Source organism: Aulonocara stuartgranti (assembly GCF_965226115.1).
Source record: "Aulonocara stuartgranti genome assembly, chromosome: 8".
NCBI classification, from domain to species: domain Eukaryota; kingdom Metazoa; phylum Chordata; class Actinopteri; order Cichliformes; family Cichlidae; genus Aulonocara; species Aulonocara stuartgranti.
Genome location: NC_138959.1, coordinates 5,724,446 through 5,743,008, shown reverse-complemented (window position 1 = coordinate 5,743,008; position 18,563 = coordinate 5,724,446). Strand labels below are relative to the sequence as shown.

At 41.5% G+C, this 18,563-nt stretch overlaps 1 protein-coding gene across 3 annotated transcripts in view; it reads right to left on the bottom strand.

Annotated features, from left to right (window-relative positions):
* thrab (thyroid hormone receptor alpha b) overlaps positions 1-15,348 on the bottom strand; it is a 154,496-nt gene extending 139,148 nt beyond the window's left edge. For all 3 annotated transcript variants that reach the window (XM_082543110.1, XM_082543111.1, XM_082543112.1), the window contains exon 1: positions 14,755-15,348. The gene's annotated coding sequence lies outside the window, so the exon portion shown is untranslated. The remainder of the gene's footprint in view (positions 1-14,754) is intronic.
* Positions 15,349-18,563: the final 3,215 nt, after the last annotated feature.

Genomic DNA, 18,563 nt, shown 5'->3' with positions numbered 1-18,563 from the left:
GCCAAATAACTATATTTGTAAGATTTAAATGTGCCGTTGCTCACAAGTAAAATGTGAAATAATCAGCAGCTTGTTTTTAAATATTTATTTCCCATAATAAGTTCAACAGGGTAGATGTACTTAAGGAACATGAGACTTTTTCAGATAAATAAAGGCAAATATTGCAAACTACACAAAAGACAGCCGCTAAAGCGTTTAAGTTTCAAAATAGAACAAATGAAACAGACTAAATTGTCAATTCCACTTAGAAACAAAATATTAATTCTAAAAATAAATCTTAGTTTGTTTTACAGAAGAACAGACAAAACTGACCAACTTTTGTCAATATCAAATAAACTGAGAACTAAAAGGAAATTCTCAATCTCTCCTTGTTGTATAGCTGAGCTTTTCAAACAGTTTTAACAGTTACTTTAGTCTGACAAAAGCCGAATGACGAATTAGCGCTTCCAGTCAGAGACTGAGGCTACGTCCACACGTACACGGGTATCTTTGAAAACGGAGATTTTCCGTTTTCGTTTTAAAAAATAATCCCGTCCACACATAAAGGCAGAAATGAAGGAAAACGCTGCTATGAACATGCCAAAGCAGCAGGTGGCGCTAGATTCCTAACCGTGCAGAAATGTTGGCCAATCAGAAGTCTAGAAGCCTCGGTGGGAAAAAGTAAACAAAGCTGGGGCATAGAAGCAGAACCGAGTCGTATGTGTGGAGGGACAGTAACTGTGTGTATATGTAAGCATTTAAACACTGCAGAGAGTAGAATTAACAGTATTGTAGAAATTCATTTCACCGAAACAATAACGTGGCGCACAGTGTGACGCATGCACCAGTTTATTGTATTTCCAGACTTGCTTTCGGCACAATTTACAGTGCACGCTACTCTATTTTTTGTCAGACTTGAAATAGCCGAAATACCTTCAAACTACGGAGCTTCTATGGCTCTTCCGTTCGACAATCTCTCCGGCGTTGGAACCATCATCTGTTTTCTCTTCGGTCACGCTCGGTTGATTTTTCTAGTCGACACACACATTTCCTCCATTATCCGCTGACTGATTCCCAAACAAACACACGTGCGGCTTGGCACTTGTGCTGTACGTAACAAGTCACGCGAGCCCAAAAAATACACAACATTTTCTTTGACATTAACAGGGTGGTGCAGCTTAAATCCACCCTCCAGGGTCAGACTGCAACAGCAAGACTTTCATTCAAATGCTGACGTTCTTCAGCATCTGAAGGAGAACGCTCAAAATTATAATTATAGCACAAAGGCAGCTGGATGCACGTAAATGTTGGCCGCCCTACACGCCAAATTTGGCTCCCTTTGACTTTGTCCTTAATTCCATAACGAAATTCAAGTTTATAGTTACTGATACAGTGGGGGATATCATGTCTCAGATGCTGATTACTTCAAAAGGAATACCAGACAATCGTGTCGTTTTTGGTAATAAACCCAAAACAGCAAGGCAACAAGAATCAGATGGACCTCTGCAGGCAGGGAGGGTAAAGAACACCAGAGGCTGGCTTCAGTCTGCTAATCCCTCGTGTCAGATAAGGTCTGACACACTCATACACACACACGCGCACACAACCAATAACAAGGGGAAGCAATAGACTGTTAACCATGTTTTTTCACGTGACACCTGATATGAACACGGAGAGAATAAACAAACTCATAATACAAACACGGTCTTGGCACCATTTCTCCCTTTATGCCAGTTCCTCACTGTAATGTCATCTGTTTATAGTTCTCGCTCCCTCTCACACACAAACCCGAATGGAAGGTCAGAGGGGTTAGCGCTGCCTGCCTTGGCACAAAAACAGGGCTACAGATGTGAAAGCACGGAGAGCTCGCTCGCTCTGAGGACCAGCTGGAGCCCGTCCAACCTGGACAAGGGTCAGGGACACGAGTGAGAGAACACAAGCAGCAATCGGAGCTTCTTCTCAGGGGCCTGCCGGCTTGTCACCTTCTTCAGTCACCCTGGACCACCTTAAAAACAAATCTATAAATCATCGGTGGACTCATTTGATTATTTTCACAGTTCACTTTCACACCTCATCCGTTGTTTCAATCATCAGTTTAGTCCTGAAAACAGCTTTACTTAAAATCCATGTGCTGCATGGGGCTACAAGTGTACTTTCAGTTTGCTCTTGTTGATGTTTCTCTGGTGCGTTTTATGTGTTTTATGCATGCTCAGGACTGGACAGTATTCACAGCTTGAGAATTTTGCAGTGGTACAGTGTACCCATGTCAAAGTAATCCTAAACAAGAAGCTGTTTCTGTCATACAGGGCTATTGGCAGCTGCTTTTGCCATCCAGTGTCATCTTGCAATAAACAAAGCCGAACAGTTGTTGTTGGGCACAGAAGTAGCCGCTCACTGGAGACAGTTTGGACAGAGCTGTACAAACAGGCAGCTGGTCGGCCAGCGGAAAAATGAAAAGGATGCACCTTTGTGTATATACACAAATCTGTGCAAACTAGCGACGCGCCGATTATGAAATGCAAGTGTTTAAAACACGAACTGATCAATGAGGTGAATTGCTAACCCATAATAAAAAAAAAATGAGACATAAAAAAGGGCCAGCGTCAGTAGTAAAGGCAAATGAATGTGAACATGTGTTCATTAAAGGGCAGTGATTTATAAAATTTGAAGCTGACGACGTCGTAACTAAGAACAGCTGTCTGCATGTTTGTGAACATGCATGTGCGGGTTTTACATGCTGGTTTGAAAGCATGCACGTACATGCATGCGTATCGTTTGTCTGAGAAGCTGTGCAAGTGTGCAATGCTTGCGTGCAGCTTGCCAGAATTTCTGTGTCCAGCGCTGCCAGGCAAAGGCTACTTCAAAGCGGTAGTGCAAACTAATCACAGAGTGGTTGCCTCACACTTTGCCTATTAAGTTTCCTTCTAGCAAGGCCAGTTATGTTGAGGGAAACATGAGCCTGTCGTCGGCATCAAACACATGGAGACGGTGCAGAAACACCGTGCTCTAAGAATCAGAATTACACAAGCACACACATATTCCCACGCATACTATTAGCACCATCCGAGTACACGCATTAACATATAACACAGCTCTCACTACATGCCCACACATAAATTCTGTTACTTTCAGTACAAGTGAGAAACTGAATGAACTTGGACTACACAGATCTCTGCTATGTGCCAGCGTTTGTTGATTGGCTGTAGTTGAAACAATTCAGATGAGGAATGCACGAGGCTGCCAGATCCAAAAGTCTCTTGGTTCTTGTACAAACGCATACACACATGCACATGCACTGCCTCAGGGTGCTTGGCATTAACTTTGCACTCTGGACCTCCCAGTGTGTAGCTCTCCATCCCTGCTTGGCTAGCAAAATTAACAGGTAGAGATGAAAAGCACTCCTTGACTCTCGTGCGAATCCTGTCATGCAGAGACAGACCACTAGCCAATACTGGCCTACATATACTGATATAGACGTATACGTTGACCAAAATGCAAATGATTTTGTGAAATTGTTTATTCGGCAACATTCAGACTCCACTGTTTACAGTCCTTCATTTTCTGCAGCACCTGTAGCAAAATAGCATCATGGATGACCAGACTGTACAACATACACAAAAGTTTTGTGCACAATAAGCTCAGAAGGAGTGCACATCTAAAACAACCCAAAAAACTAACAAAGGCTGGCTTTGAAAACAGGTAAAATGATCGCCTCAAGGCGCTTAATGCTGTAAGATAAAGAACCTACCATGATACAGGGAAACCCCAACAATCAGACGACGCCTTATGACCAAGCACTTAGATGACAGTGGGAAGGAAAAACTCCCTTTTAACAGGAAGCTCCCTCCAGCAGAACCAGGCTCAGAAAGGGGCAGCCATCTGCCACGACTGCCGTGGGTGAGAGGAGTGAGTTTCATTCACACTATCTGCCACTGCTCTCTGTGACTTTCTCGAGTCTCACTGTTCGCACACCCAGTGAAGCACAGCAGAGAGAGAGTGCTGTCAGCAAAAACACCACTGCAGCAATCAATGAGTAATGACATCCACCCCAGAAAGCCAGTATCAGCTGGGCTCTTTTGTCATCTATATTTTAGTGGATTAAACCATCCTTGGAGGTATTTAAAAAAACCTGAAGCATAGACTTAGTTAAAATGCTGCGCGGATCCCTGGATTAATCACAAATTCCAACTGAGCAAAGCTAGCAAGGCTGTGTGTAGACTGAGGGACCTCGGTGGGTTTTTCAAATCTAAAACTGCTTCCAAATTTCTGTAATTCTTGAAGAAATTTTCCCGAATTTAATTACAGGATACTCCTAATCGGCCGAAAGACCTTGCAGTGCAGCCTTCTCGAAAACAACCATTCCTATACGCTGGATTGATTTTTAGTTTTGAGGAAAGACTGGAAGCACAAGACCGGCTCTTCTATCTTTCACTTTATTATTTGCAATTTTCACACGTGGAGTAGAACAAATTTCCCTTTGAGCATTTCAGTTTACACCTTTGACTCATTCAAAACATAGACTGATGGGCAAACCTGATTCCTGATATAAAAACAAATTAATTATATTCTTTTTTTAATTACATGCTCTAAAAATCATCTCATTTCACAGTGTCTGACAGGAAAGATAGGCCTGTAACTAATTACTAGATTTTCTTTGCTGATTAAAATGCCGTTATTAGCTTTATTTATTGGTTATCTGTAAAACGTTACCTTCGGATATCGAGTTTACAATCCTGCGTTATAAAGAAGAGCATCAAAGTCGGCATGTGGGGTTTTTTGCTCAGCTTGGCTGCACAGCGTGAGTTTTCTATAACAGCTTTAAAAGGTTAAATCCATACAGACAGCGAGCATCAGCAAATGAAGCCTGTAGGGTTGCTTTGGATGAAGGAAAAAAAAAAAAAAAAAAAAAAAAAAAGGTCACAAAGGTCACATCGCCTCGTTTTAGAAATATTCCGAGCATGAAGCAAGCCTCTAAAGTGCTCATCTGAAAAATACTTTAAGCCTTCAAGACCGAGTGGCAGATCTCACACTGTTTTTCACAACCATTGCCTTCATATGAATATGTATTTATAACAAATTCAAATGTTTTGAAACACATTCTTAAAATGTGCAAGCTAATTACAATAATCCTCCCTCATTATTATTATTGTTCCTTGAAAAAGCAGAAAACGCAAGCGTGAAAAACAACTGTGCTAATGTGCCAACGTGCAGGAGAGATATTAATCAACAGGAGATGACTAATAACCCCGCTCCCGATATAGCACCCACCAACAAATTTCTGTAAAGGTGATTGACATTTCCTGTTAACAGTAAGCCTCTCCACAAGCCACAGTGTGCCTACCTGCAGCTGTGTTTAATGACAGACCATTTCCACAATCATCATTCGATCACAGGCCAGCTGACAAACCGATGTTCACAGAAACACTCGGGCTCGAGCTGACCTCGCTCAGCCGGTGGCCGGCTTCACTTTCTGTCAAACGCGGTGCCTTCGCCGTGACGGGAGGAGGGAAAAAGGCCATCGGGGGGAGGGGGGGGGGACAAATGACGTCTTCAGAAATGTTTGGAAATGTGATGTCAGAAAAAAAAAAAGTTTCCTCAAACAGAAAAGTGCACGGCACGCAATAACAGAGAGCCTAGTGTGGGTAACTGTCGGTCACACTTCAAAGGAGCTCAACTAAACTCTGAAGTGATCTTTTAACCTCACAGACAGTCATAACATAAACCAACGTCTAGTTCCTTAGCCCGGGGGAATATCTTGCATGCACATTCATATTTGCATCAGTCAGACAGGAGTTGGGACTGCTACTGTGAAAACCCCACATATGGACAAACTAGAGGTCACTCTCTGGCTTAAGAAGCAGTTGCTTTAAAAAGTAGTGAAACGAGAGCAACCTGCCATAACTAAGCTGATTCAAATCTTGATAAGTCTTAAAAACAGAGTCCTAAACCTTTTTTAAATACGTAATAATATCTCACAAATACTTAGCAGATGTTACTTCGAAGTGTTTGCACAACACTGATTCCCAACCAGGGATACCAGAGTGTATACAGAATCAGTGGTTCATTCAGAAAAATAGAAATAACAATTTCAACAACTGATTGGACTTTTAGTTAACAGTAACTAACAGTAGTAGATGGATTAGTGGTACAAAGTGGTACTTGTGCCGTGGGCCACAAAGTTTCTTCATCTTTAAGCACCTAGTCATAAAGTCTGCCTTATTTCATTCTATAGAGTTCACCGAATGCGAGTATGGCACCGTAATAGGATGTCACTATTGCAACACGTGATTTGGTGAATTTTTGACCCTCCTAGATATTTCTTGATCAACTACCAGTGGTATCATTGCAAAGTGGAAGTATTTAGGGACCACAGCAACTCAGACACAAAGAGGCAGAGCATATAAACTAGTTAGCAGGTACCAAAGATGTTACAGCTACCCAAAACAGTGACGTAAAGCTGAAACAGTTTGACAGAAGTAGCAGATAAGCAGCTACCACAGAAGCATTATGAGACAAACTGAAGTCCACACAGGAGAGGATTAGCAGCGATGTGGTGGCCAGATACCAAGAAGTGACAATAAAAGTCAGCGAAATAACTTTTAGCAGCACAAAGTGGGCAAGTCATCTCAACCTTGAAGTGGCTGCTAGTGGCAGATAATGTATAGGTACCACTGAATTATATATGACAAAAATATATATAAAAGGGTTAACTAACTAGAGCTTGAAAGGTCTTGGGTCAACCAACCTTCAACTTTAAAGCAACGTGCAAGGAGGATGTGTGCATAGAGCTAAACAGTTGAACTTTCAGCATTGTTAAATTAATATTCAAATTTGCAGAAATTAACGACGATTGTTTATAGCTTCCACTTCCAAATTTCGCCTTATACCCATACAATGACAGATAAGGGTATTCTATTCTATTTCTGCAAGTACAGCTGCAAATGTAAGCACTGAAAATGCAATTGTAACATCCTCTGTGCAAGCACAATTTACACTCTTATTGTTGAGTGATATCCCACTAAAATAAAATCAGTTGAAAACATCTAGAAGATGGCTAGTGGTCACACTGAAATGGGTACTTTAGTAGAGACTGTACGAGCACCCGACGAGCAAGGCTGGTGCTGTAGAGCAAGCAAAGCACGGCCTCATTACTACACTTCTATTTCCACACCATCTAAAGTGAAAAGCCTTGGCCCTAATGAAAAGCTGCATGCTATTCTCCCGAAGGCCAACTGTAAGTGCAGCTACTTTGCAGCACTGCACGGAATAAGTAATGGCCTTATCCTCACTTCCAAAACAAAATAAATAAATAAAATTACAAAGATTAAGAGGTGGCGTTTCAGATCTTGCCAAACCATCAGGTGTTGGAACGAGTCCATCTAAATTTCCTCAAGCGTGACAGATTAGGAAAAAGAGGGAGCAATAAAACTCCTGCTTCTACGGCCGACCATTCATTCAGCTCCTAAATCCGGGGGTTTTAGCGGAATTCGAGCTGCACTGGCTTCATAGAGAAATTAAATCCTGGTTTCCCAAAAGAAGTAATCCTGGTTAAGTTCTATTCAACAATACAGCGCAGCAGCAGCAAGGCAAACACGTTAAACACACACTGATAGGATAAAGGAGGTCAAACTGTCCTGTACTCATGGCTTTTTCTTTTCTGCGCTAATGAAATGCTGAGTGATGTACAGTAAATGCTGGCAGGACAGAGTATCCATATCAAGGCTTGGGTCTGAGCCAAAATTGTAATTGTGGATTTTTGTTATAAGCATCTCTTTGCTCAGAGTTATTCATTACTCCAGCAGATTTTGTTCGTTTGGCTCCACTGCTTTGTAGCCCTGTCAGCTGCGCTCTGCTCCCATATGCTGCGAGGTATTTAGCTGTGATTGTGATCTTCATTCTTTTTACACAACAGCTTTTTCAAAGGTGCAATGTTTCATTTTTGACAGGCATTTTGAACTATTTTCTGATATTTTACAAGTGTCATATGCACAGTTTAGGGATTAACCGATACACTGGCCTAATATTGATATTGGTCACGATGGTGCGGCTGCTGTTTGCCTGATGGTAAATAAATACATTGACTGATGCCTGTGACTAATTTGTTGTGTCATATCAATTATGCACTAGCAAATCATGCAAAAATAGTGTGACGAAGAGCCAAAGGACTTTTTTTTTTCCTAAGGAAGCTTTCTCTGGTTCACTGGCAAAAACAGAAACCAAAGTAAAAATAAATATTTACATTTAAAAAACAAAAAACATCAGTTTTGATGCTGCCTATCAGTAAATCGACATTTTGAAAATTAGTATTTATAAAGAAACTGACAACTGGCACATCCTTAGTACAGGGATACATCCAGGACATTAGAAATAATCTAAGACAGCATTTAAAACAGCTATCAGCAGGGGTTAAAATGAGCAGTTGGGGTTTTTTCCTACACATGTAAGAGACTGATGCACAGCACACTGGTAACAGGTCACAGCTTGATGAAGTTTGCATGCTGTCGCTTGGTAAAATTTGTCACCGAAAGGCATGCTCTGCACAGAAAACCTCTGTGCAACTGCTTTGGTTGCCTGCAACCACTCACCAACCAACCAGCTACGGAGTACACATTTTTATCCCAGCGACCAGAGGTTGCCAGGGGGTTTGCCAACTGGTCTCCAGGCTTGTGTGCCTGAGGTCTGAGGTACCAGCTGCTCCTCTCACACTAAAAGCAACAAATCTGTGTTACTTAATCAAAGCAGATCATAATTACAGTGCTGATGATGTTCTTGAAGCTCTGGCTAAAAGCTCTTTAGTAGCTACCACAAATATTTCTGTGCAGGAAAAAGTTTAATCAAGAGTATTATTAGAGTAAACTTACAGTTATCTTTGATTACTTTTATTTTCAGCGTCCTCCGCTGTTGTACTCACATACAAACTTATAATCACACAAGGAGTTCTCAAAGGACCTCTGATTATGAGCCGATTAGCTTCTGCCCCAGGGGCGAAGATAATGAAAGCATTATTGCCCATTTAATCCTGGATGCCCATGTAGGGAATCTGTCTGGATTAAGCTCTGAATCTTTATAACTTTTTTTTTGTAAGTAGCCACTTTAGCGTCACGGGAACTGCTTGTTCAACATGTCAACAAATCTGCATAAACTTAGGTGGCTCTCACAGAGAGACAAGAGAGAGAGGAAGCAGTGCCAGCAAACGTCGGATGGACTCCACCTCGTAAAGTGCTACGCTTCACCCTGGCAGAAATAAACCTCACAGCCCTTGGTGCCAAGTATTCCCGTTGATGAAAAGCTAGTTGTGAGTGGCCCCAGTCGTACCCCGGTAGAGCCAAGCTGACTGGCGTTAATAAGAAAGAAGGGCGGCTGTGTAAAACACTCTTGCAGCTCTTTCTGGCCAATAAAGGCCATTTTACAAGTTATTATTTTCCCCGGTGATTTGGAAGGTGGTGAAGCAAAAGCTGGCAAAGAGGAGCGGCAGCAGAGAGCAGCGACGGTTCAATGGGAATGAGAAATACAAAAGATAAAGCAGGGGAGCCTCTGGTAACCATCTGCATTGAAACCACTGCTTAACAGAAACAACTGAAAAAAAAACCCAACTACGCATTAAAACGAAACCTAACCTACAAAGAGAAGACAAAAAGGAGGGGCCCAAACATACTACACTATGAAAAAGGGGAAAAAAAAAAAGAAAACCACAAACTCGGTACCCGCTGCTGGCTGACATCTGATGTAATACATCTACTAGTGTGTTTGTGTGGTAGAGGGATGAGATGCTGCAGTATCTAAAAGACAGCAGGACCCCCAGAGGTTTGTGTGAAGACTGGTGCAGAGCAGAGTGATAATCTCTTGTCCTGCTCACCAACACAGCATGCTTATCAGCGGTGGAGCGTCACGGGCCTCTGAATGCAACACGCAAACCAGCTACGACATCACACTGGAGGGTTAGACTCATTCTTCTCTGCTAATGAGGTCTGAATTGCCACTTTCCATTAGAACCATTACTGTGTGCCCAAAACATTACAGCAGGATGGCCTGCTATTAAACTGCAGCCGAACCAACAGTCTGGTAATTGAAATAAATAATATGAATACATTTTTGATAAACATCAGGACAAAAATGTCAAAACTAATATATTTGCACTTTTCTGCGTTGTACAGCAAGAACTTAACCACATGACACGAAGATATTGGGGCTTAGAAACTGGTAAACTGAACTAAACTGGTTTGTCTGGCGTTATTCAAGCAATTTAAAAATAATCAATTATTCAGTAATTAAAATATCCAGGTCTTTACTGATTTCTGGAACACAAACTCTGTGCGTTACTCTTCTTCACAGTGGATTATTCGATTTTTCAACACATTTTGTTATTTGGGGGTTTAAGTCTAATGAAATTACCAAACTATAAGGACATGCGTGTAATTAATAGTAAGGATGTTACCACTGTTCTGGCAATTTCATATTTGATACTAACATCATATGCATTTTTGTATTTGGTGCATAACTTTCACCTATCACTAATATTAGTATTAGCGTTGCCATTTCTCACTAATGTGTTGGGCTGTGAGCTAGATGTGCACACAGTGTAACTGAGGAGGACACCAATCCTACACTGATAGTTCTGTGTATCAAAATTGTGTCACATGTTGAGTCAGTAAAAGGGAGGGAAACTGTGGTTTCTGTGTCCCTAAACAAAATGAGACCAAATCTACACTCATTTGAGGGCTTAGGAGCCAACAGCCTTTGGGAGTGACTACGAATGTAAGAACAATTGGTTCGCTTATATTAAAGGCAGCGAGTCTGGGTGTGTTCAGTAAATAAGTGAATTTACTGTATTTCTAACAATCTGATAAATAAATATGTCCATTCAGCTTTAGCAAATCAAGCCCTAAAAAACAAAGGTTTTAACAATGACGCTACTTTTTGGGGTGCAGAGACTGCCTTTATACAGAAATAAATGGGAGATAGTGCTCGTAAAAGGGTAACAGGTTCACAGCATTTATTGTAAATGCACAGGTTTTGTTTAGGTATCTAATTAATCAAATTCATTATAAGTGACAGAAATAAGTAGAAGTCTGTATTTTGGTGCCATAATAGAATTTTTGCAGCACTGTCACAAAGAAAGAGCAATCCCTAGTTTTCTGTATGTTATTCCAAGCTACCGTCAAACCTGTACATTTGCAAGCATTATACAGGGCCGGCAAACTCTCCAATAGCCCTAAAGTCCATCTAAATATGCAGGTTAACATCATTTCTTGTTTGCTTGCATGCTTGGACTCATTAATTAGTATGCATAATCATGTATAGGCACACTCAGTCAAAGATGCTGGATGTTTGGTTAGTCATCTGAGCACTCTCTTTGTGCATAAAGAGGCCAATTTCTTCGCTTGAATAAATACAAACTGAATCAAACATCATGAGCACTTGTACAGGATGTTTTTACTGATAAAACCCATCAGAATAAAGCTCAAAACATCTATGAAATCCATTCACGATTTAGATTCATGGTTTAATTAGTGGAAGGCAAAAACTCTGTGGGTCAACTCACAGATGTTGGGCAACTAAAGTCAAAGAGACAGTGAAGACCAGTGAATAACTGACATGTCCTATGGTAATCAAGAATGTACATTTATGGGGAAAAGAGTGCATGAGTACTGTGACAACCTGTGCTAATAAAATCCATGATCCAATAAAATCTATGACCCTTTACCAAGACTGTCAATTCTATATTCAGTACCTGGAATTTAGGTCCAAATGGACTCTAGGAGGTTAAAAAGGAAGGAAAACTTGGACTGAACCCATTCACCATACTAGGTTCAGGAATAGCTCTTGACACATTGGCCTACCCAGCATGCCCTCTGCCTCTCTAGACAGCTCTGACATCATTATACAGCAGATACAGACCAGGACATCAGCTGCACAGTCGAGGTTATATAAGTGAACTCTCTACGTTTCTTAGCATTCAGCTCTGCTGCCCCACCATGGGGAAAAGGGAGGGGATGGGAGTAGATGATGGGGGGGAGGAATAAGGAAAAGGAAAAAGAGCAAGGAGGCCAGGAAGAAAGACGAAAAGAAAGAGCGTCTGAAAAAGAGAGGCCCGCTGGGGTGCTTGCTGCCGGGAGAAACTGAAGGTCACCCTTGGCCCCCTTAAGGAGCCCCAGAGAAGAGAAGAGAAGATCAGATCCACCATCCTTGTGATCTTTCAGGCAACCCTGTTACATCACACACTCAGTCAACAAGCAGAGCCAGGATTTCTTATTTGCTTTTCTTCTTTGCATAGAAAAAATAAATACATTTACACTAATAAAAGTTTGAGTGTAAAAAACATCACTTAAATTTGTCTCACACCTCATTTTCAGTCCATTTACAGTCACAGCCTCTAAACGGACCTCTAAAGAACACAGCTGCACTCGAATGGTGGATTTGTCCAAGGCTAATAATCAACCCAGGGACAGAACCCTGAGATTTAAACTGATAGCTAATGATTAATGAATCGCAGCCATCTGGGGTCATATCACCTCATCTGACATAAAGTAACACTTTTAGACTGCTTTTGTATTAAACCCCAAGACTGTACGGTCATTTAGAGCCTCGTCCAAAAATATGACTAATACACTTTTAGGTTTCAGGTCCTTTTGATGTGCAAATTGCTCTCTATCTCTGAAGCGCTTCCAAATGTAAAAACTCTCCATGTTAAGATTTGCAGCTGGTTAGCATGTTTAAAACCTTATAGCCTGCTAACTGATAAATGCTTCACTGAGCCAGAGAAAGTGTTTCTGTTGCAAGCTTGATGGATTCGACTGCAAGAGCCTACAGCTTTTAGACTGTCACCTTCTATCAGCACAGCACAAGCCGCTAAGAATCCAGACCCAGGAAAGGCGTTAAGCAGAGTGGTTACATTAAGTGATTTCATTATTATAGTGCTGTAATGTGGTGATGACTGCTTTTGCACGCAAACAGCTGCGAGTGCGCACAGGGAACAATCCCAGTTGCATTTACTAACGATCTGCAATTGTGCACAGTGGTTGTTTACAGCAGGGATTCTCACATGCCTCGTGGGGATGATGAAGGTGTCAGTGTTGCTTGTCGTCTGTCAGTCAAAGCTGCTGCATATTAACAAGCATTATTAAGGTTTTTCTTGGCATCATTAAGCAGTTCAGTTGGCAACACTTTGCATTTGGTTTGGCATTCATGCCAAAGCTGGCTTTAACCACCCTGCTGTATTGAACTGTATTCTGCAGCTGTTTATCTAAAACAAACTGTATTAGTGGATGCACAGCATAACAGCGCATTTAACAGCTGCAATTGCTTTAATGTGCTGATCAACTGGAACAATGCTCTGATATGTGCAATATAAAGTGATCAGATCCGACAGCGATCACCAGAGCTGTACTGGTGTACTTGTGCATAGACAGAAGCAGGAAGAGAAAAGGTCCTAAATGCTAGCCTGTAAGGATTACAGGGACTATTATGTAACCAGCTATATTTACACAAATGCACAAAATACATGCAAACATAGGATCTTGCAAACTTAAAAGTGCATACTCGTTTTGATCTATAGGACTGTTTGCAATGCAAGATCATTTCCAGTGCTTTAAAATCTTACTTCTGCATCACCTGAGCAGGGCTGTGGTGTCCATGAGAGGGAAACAGAGTGACACAACCCCCCATCAGTGACACATTACTGGCCTCCCACCAATGAATGAGAGCATGGATAAAACCAGCGGTTGCATATAGTCAGTAGATTTGCTCAACCACCATATACATTATAGCTTTGCACAGTCAGTTGCTATTTTTGCAGATTGATATTGATAAAGCAGAATTGAAAGTGGAATCATATGCCTCAGCACGATTGCAGTGAATCACATTAATGACTCAATAAGTGCAATCTGTATAATAACTATTTTCACTGTAGACACTTGTGTTGATGATAAGCTTTAGTACTATTACTAAATTATGGCCATAGCTTTTACTTCAAGAGTCTAAATCCCACCCTCTACAAAATGATGCTTAAACTCTTGTGCAACACTACTTTTCATTTAATATTGCTTGCATTAGTGCACAGGGCTGCACAGGAGCCTGAAAATACAATAAAGTTTTTTCCCCTCTTTCTGATCAAATATTCTGACTTCCTGTGGACCTCCCCTTCACCACCCCACTGTAAAAAAAGAAAAAGAAAATCCTGGAAACGCCCCTGACATAAAAGTTAATTTATTAGAGCCGTAAGTCATAGTAATAATAAGTATTGATCTGCAGTGCTCTTACTGATACTAGATTACAGACAGCACTGTAACTTCTGCAACATCCGAGGGAAGAAAAAGTTGGAAACCAAATTAGGGTCAGGTAACCGCCGCTTGAGGTTCCCTTTAGGACTGTAGGTGTAGCCTGTCATAGCTACTGATCTTTATCAGTTAGGCTATCAGCCCCTATGCGTGTGTGCACGTGTGCATGCGTGATTTGACCGTGCGCGTCAGTGTGCAGCAGGCGTAAATGCCAAGCTGCACACACCACAATTAACCGCAACAAAAGCAAACAAAAAAAAGGCTGTCAGTACCCTGACGATCACTTTGGGTATGCTGACAACTGCTAGCCGGAGTGATACGGTGGTGCCGGAGTGACGAGCAGGATTACCCAGCCCCTGCTGGACTCCACTCCGTGCGTTACCCTTCGCTGCTGATCCGATCTGTCAAACCAGCCCGGGCTACTGAGGCTAGCGCCGCCAAACAACTGCCTGCCCACCACGCTGTGAACGTCGTGTTTCGGCATGATCGCGACACTCACCTTCACCTTCAGTTACTCCCCACGCGGTTTGGACACAACTTCCCGCTGGGATACGAGGCGGAAATAAAGCGTGAGAAAGTCCCCGGGTTCATGCACAAGTGTAGCAGTAGAGAAGCGCTGGATGGCTCCCCCGTCCCCTCACTCCGAGCCCATTCCTCGGCCAAGCTGCTGCTCCTCGTACCGTCAAATTATCTCCCCGCTCGGACAACAACCCCCAGTGCTCCTTCCTGCAAAGCTTCAGCGCGGATTGAAGCCGTTTGTTTCCTCTTTTTGCTGCCTTCCAGTAGCGTTTGGATGGGCTGCAACGACATCGGGGGAAAGAAGCGAAAAAGAAATACTACACGCTCGCTCCTCCCTCCGCTTATGCCCGGTACAGTAAGGGCAGCGCTCGGCGGTGTAAGCACTTATTAAAACTATCTACTGCTCTCTACAGGAATTCCACTGTAAAGCACGCACTGTACACACGGACACATGTCGGGACGTTCGTGTCGCGTGAAATGCGGCGCAATCCTCTTCTTTGACTCGCCTCACTTGCCCTTATTTATTGACTTCATCATCACCCCCTCGGAGGCCCCCTCCATCCCCGTTTCCTCCTCATCCTTCCCTCCCTCCCCCTGAGAATCTGGGAGTCATTCACCTCAATGAACATTCAGATGTCATGAATGGACGTAACAGAGGCGTGAAACACTGTAATAGGAAACAATGTAAGAGCCGGGGAAATATAATAATATATATTAATAATAAAATAACTAATATAGATATATACAGATACATTTTATTAATAGGATTCCACAAATAGCTATATTTTGATTGGAATCGGTTTGGACGTGCATTTGTTTAATATAATTGATTAGGTCTATTGAAGAATCAATAAAATTGAGCAATTTATTGAATAATTCTTTAGAAAAAATCAAACGTAAGCTGACTATATGGGAGTATGCCCATGCTTTTCAGACATTTTACACATGAAGTGATTAGAAATAATCACCAAAATAATTAATAATCCTTCCGAGTTTATTGTCTTGTTTGATTAATATCCCTTTACAGTTGATTTTTAAAGAAAGGTGGATAGTGAAATATTTTTATTCAATAAAGCACTCGATTTTATTGATTCATCTGGTAGCCTAATCAATTATCATATCTTTTAAACATATATGTCCAAACCTACTCCAATAAAATCTTTTTCTAAATAAAATAAAATTATCTACAATTCTAAGAAAATATTGTCTTGTTTTTAATTTGATAGCACCAGCAAAAAATGTGGAAATTAGGGACAGGGGCAAAAAGGGTCTCGAAAAATGGTCCTAAAAAATGCTGGAGAAACATTTTGCAACTATTTAGGTGAGCATAAAATGTGCATCTTAAGTAGGCGAAGTTTTTCATGAGTAAAGCTAGGAATTAGTTCATCAATATGCAAAAATGCGCATTACAACAATCTCAGAATAATTTTCTTTAATGTAAAATTGCAAAGACTTTGAATGTCTCATCATCTACAGTACGTAACACCATGAAATGATTCCAAGAATCTGGAGAAATCTCTGTACACAAGGGACAAAGCTGAAAATCAATACTGGATGCATGTGATGTTTAGGTCCTCAGGCGGCACTGCATTAAAGACAGGCATCATTCTGTCATGGAAATCACAGTATGGGCTCAGGAACACTTCAGAAGTCATTGTGTGTGAAAGTTCACCGTGCCATTAACAAATTCAGGTTAAAGCTCCATCATGCAAAGAAGAAGCCATATGTCAACATAATTCTAAAACGCCGCCGTCTTCTCTGGATCAAAGCTCATTTTGACCTCTCTGCATTCAGTCATACTTGTTATTAATCTCTGTCTCTCTTCCACAGCATGTCTTTTGTCCTGTCTTCCTTCTCTCACCCCAACTAATCACAGCAGAAGGCCGCCCCTCCCTGAGCCTGGTTCTGCAGGAGGTTTCTTCCTGTTAAAGGGGAGTTTTTCCTTCCCACTGTCGCCAAAGTGCTTGCTCATAGGGGGTTGTTGGGTTTTTCTCTGTTGTATTATTGTAGGCGACTGTTGTGATTTGACGCTATATAAGTAAAATTGAATTAAATTGAATTTAAGGAGGGCGACTGTCTGGCTAATCAGAGTTAAGTTCAGAAACCTGCTGTCTCTGATGGTATGGGGATGCGTTAGTGCCTATGGAATTGTCAGCTTTCACATATGGAAAGGGACCATCAGTGCTATAAAGGTATTAAAGGTTTTAGATGAACACATGCTTCCATCCAGATGATGTCCTGTTCACGGAAGCTTATATATTTCAGTAGGATGATGATGATGCTAAACAGCTTACTGTGGCTATTAGAGCAGCATGGCTTCATAGCAGAGGAGTCGGGATGCTGAAGCGACCTGCATGCAGTTCAGGCCTTTGCCCCGCTGGAAGTGAAAAATATAACAAAGGAGACGCAGCACTGCGGCGCAGATAGAAACCTACATCAGACAAAGAGCAGGCTTCAGACCGCTCTAAATGCTGTTGTTTTTTTAACATTTGGCTCTAATATATGGTGCATCTTATATATTCCTTATTTTTAACTCACTGGATGTTAGAAAGGCAACCAGCAAGACTGCACCCCTTGCCGTGCCATTTCTGGTCTGCGAGCCGTATGTTTGTCACCCCTAGATTACGCATCATATTTAATAAAACGTGTTTTCTTCTCACTACAATCTCATTCTCGCTTTCTTGTGCATCATTCCACTTATTTAATAGCTAACAACAACTGTGGATACAGAGCGGATAATATTCTTTGTTATCATCAAATATAATATTAAACTTGAGAGATAATAGACACCACTTATTTTGATCAAAATAACAGCTGGAAAAACATAATCTTCTTTCTTGCAGCAAAATTAACACAATTGCTTCAAATAAGCCGTCCCGCTGAGATCCCGAAGGCATCAAGGATTCTATCATCAAATGGTAAAGTGCAAAAGCTTTCTTTTTTCAAAAAAAAATATATAAATAATACCATCACATCTTTTTTAGAATAAAGTCCAACTTTTTTTTTCTTAAAAAGAGCATGGCGCCGGAAGATCTTATGAAGTGAAGCTTCAGGGATTCAAAAGCTTTCTCCTTCCTCTCTCCAGTCTTGAGAGACATCCTGTGTTTGGTGAATGCACAGCCCCTGAAAGCCATACGGATATTTCTGTCCAGCTAATCTTGCTCGCAAATATGCAGGCAGTCGTCAGCTCCGAGAGTGACACACTCTGTTGACACTGAACACCCAGAATGTGTGGCATTTACATTTCATGGGTTTGCAGAAGTGGAAATGTGTAAAGAATAAAGGTTTATTTCAAGTTCAAATGCCACTGCAGCACACACATGAACGATTTTTGTGTGTCTGCATTCCCACACAGGGCTTTAAAATGTGAACCCTAATATGAGACTTTCTGTTTGGCGTCGCGCTAGTGTCATTTGCTGCTTTGTTTCATTTCCTCTTCTATTTTCAGGAAGAGCCTGTTCTGTAAAATAAAGCGCCAACAACCAAATAACCACCGGCTGCTCACAGAAAGACACTAGTTAATAATAATGATGATGTATTCCTCTCTGTTCTGCTTTAAAGAGGGTGTCGAATAGGCGCGTGATTTACAGGCTTGCATCTGGAGTTTTTAGTTCAGATGTCATCAGTTTCAGCTGCTGCTGTGATAACGCCGAAGGACGCCAATTACTGAGGGACAGCAACCGTGTGCCAAATTGCATGACGCTCCAGCCAGTTGATGCAGGACACGTTCACTCTGGATCAAAAATCAACCTGCTGGTGGAAATGAAGCTGGGGGATCAGCATGGTGGA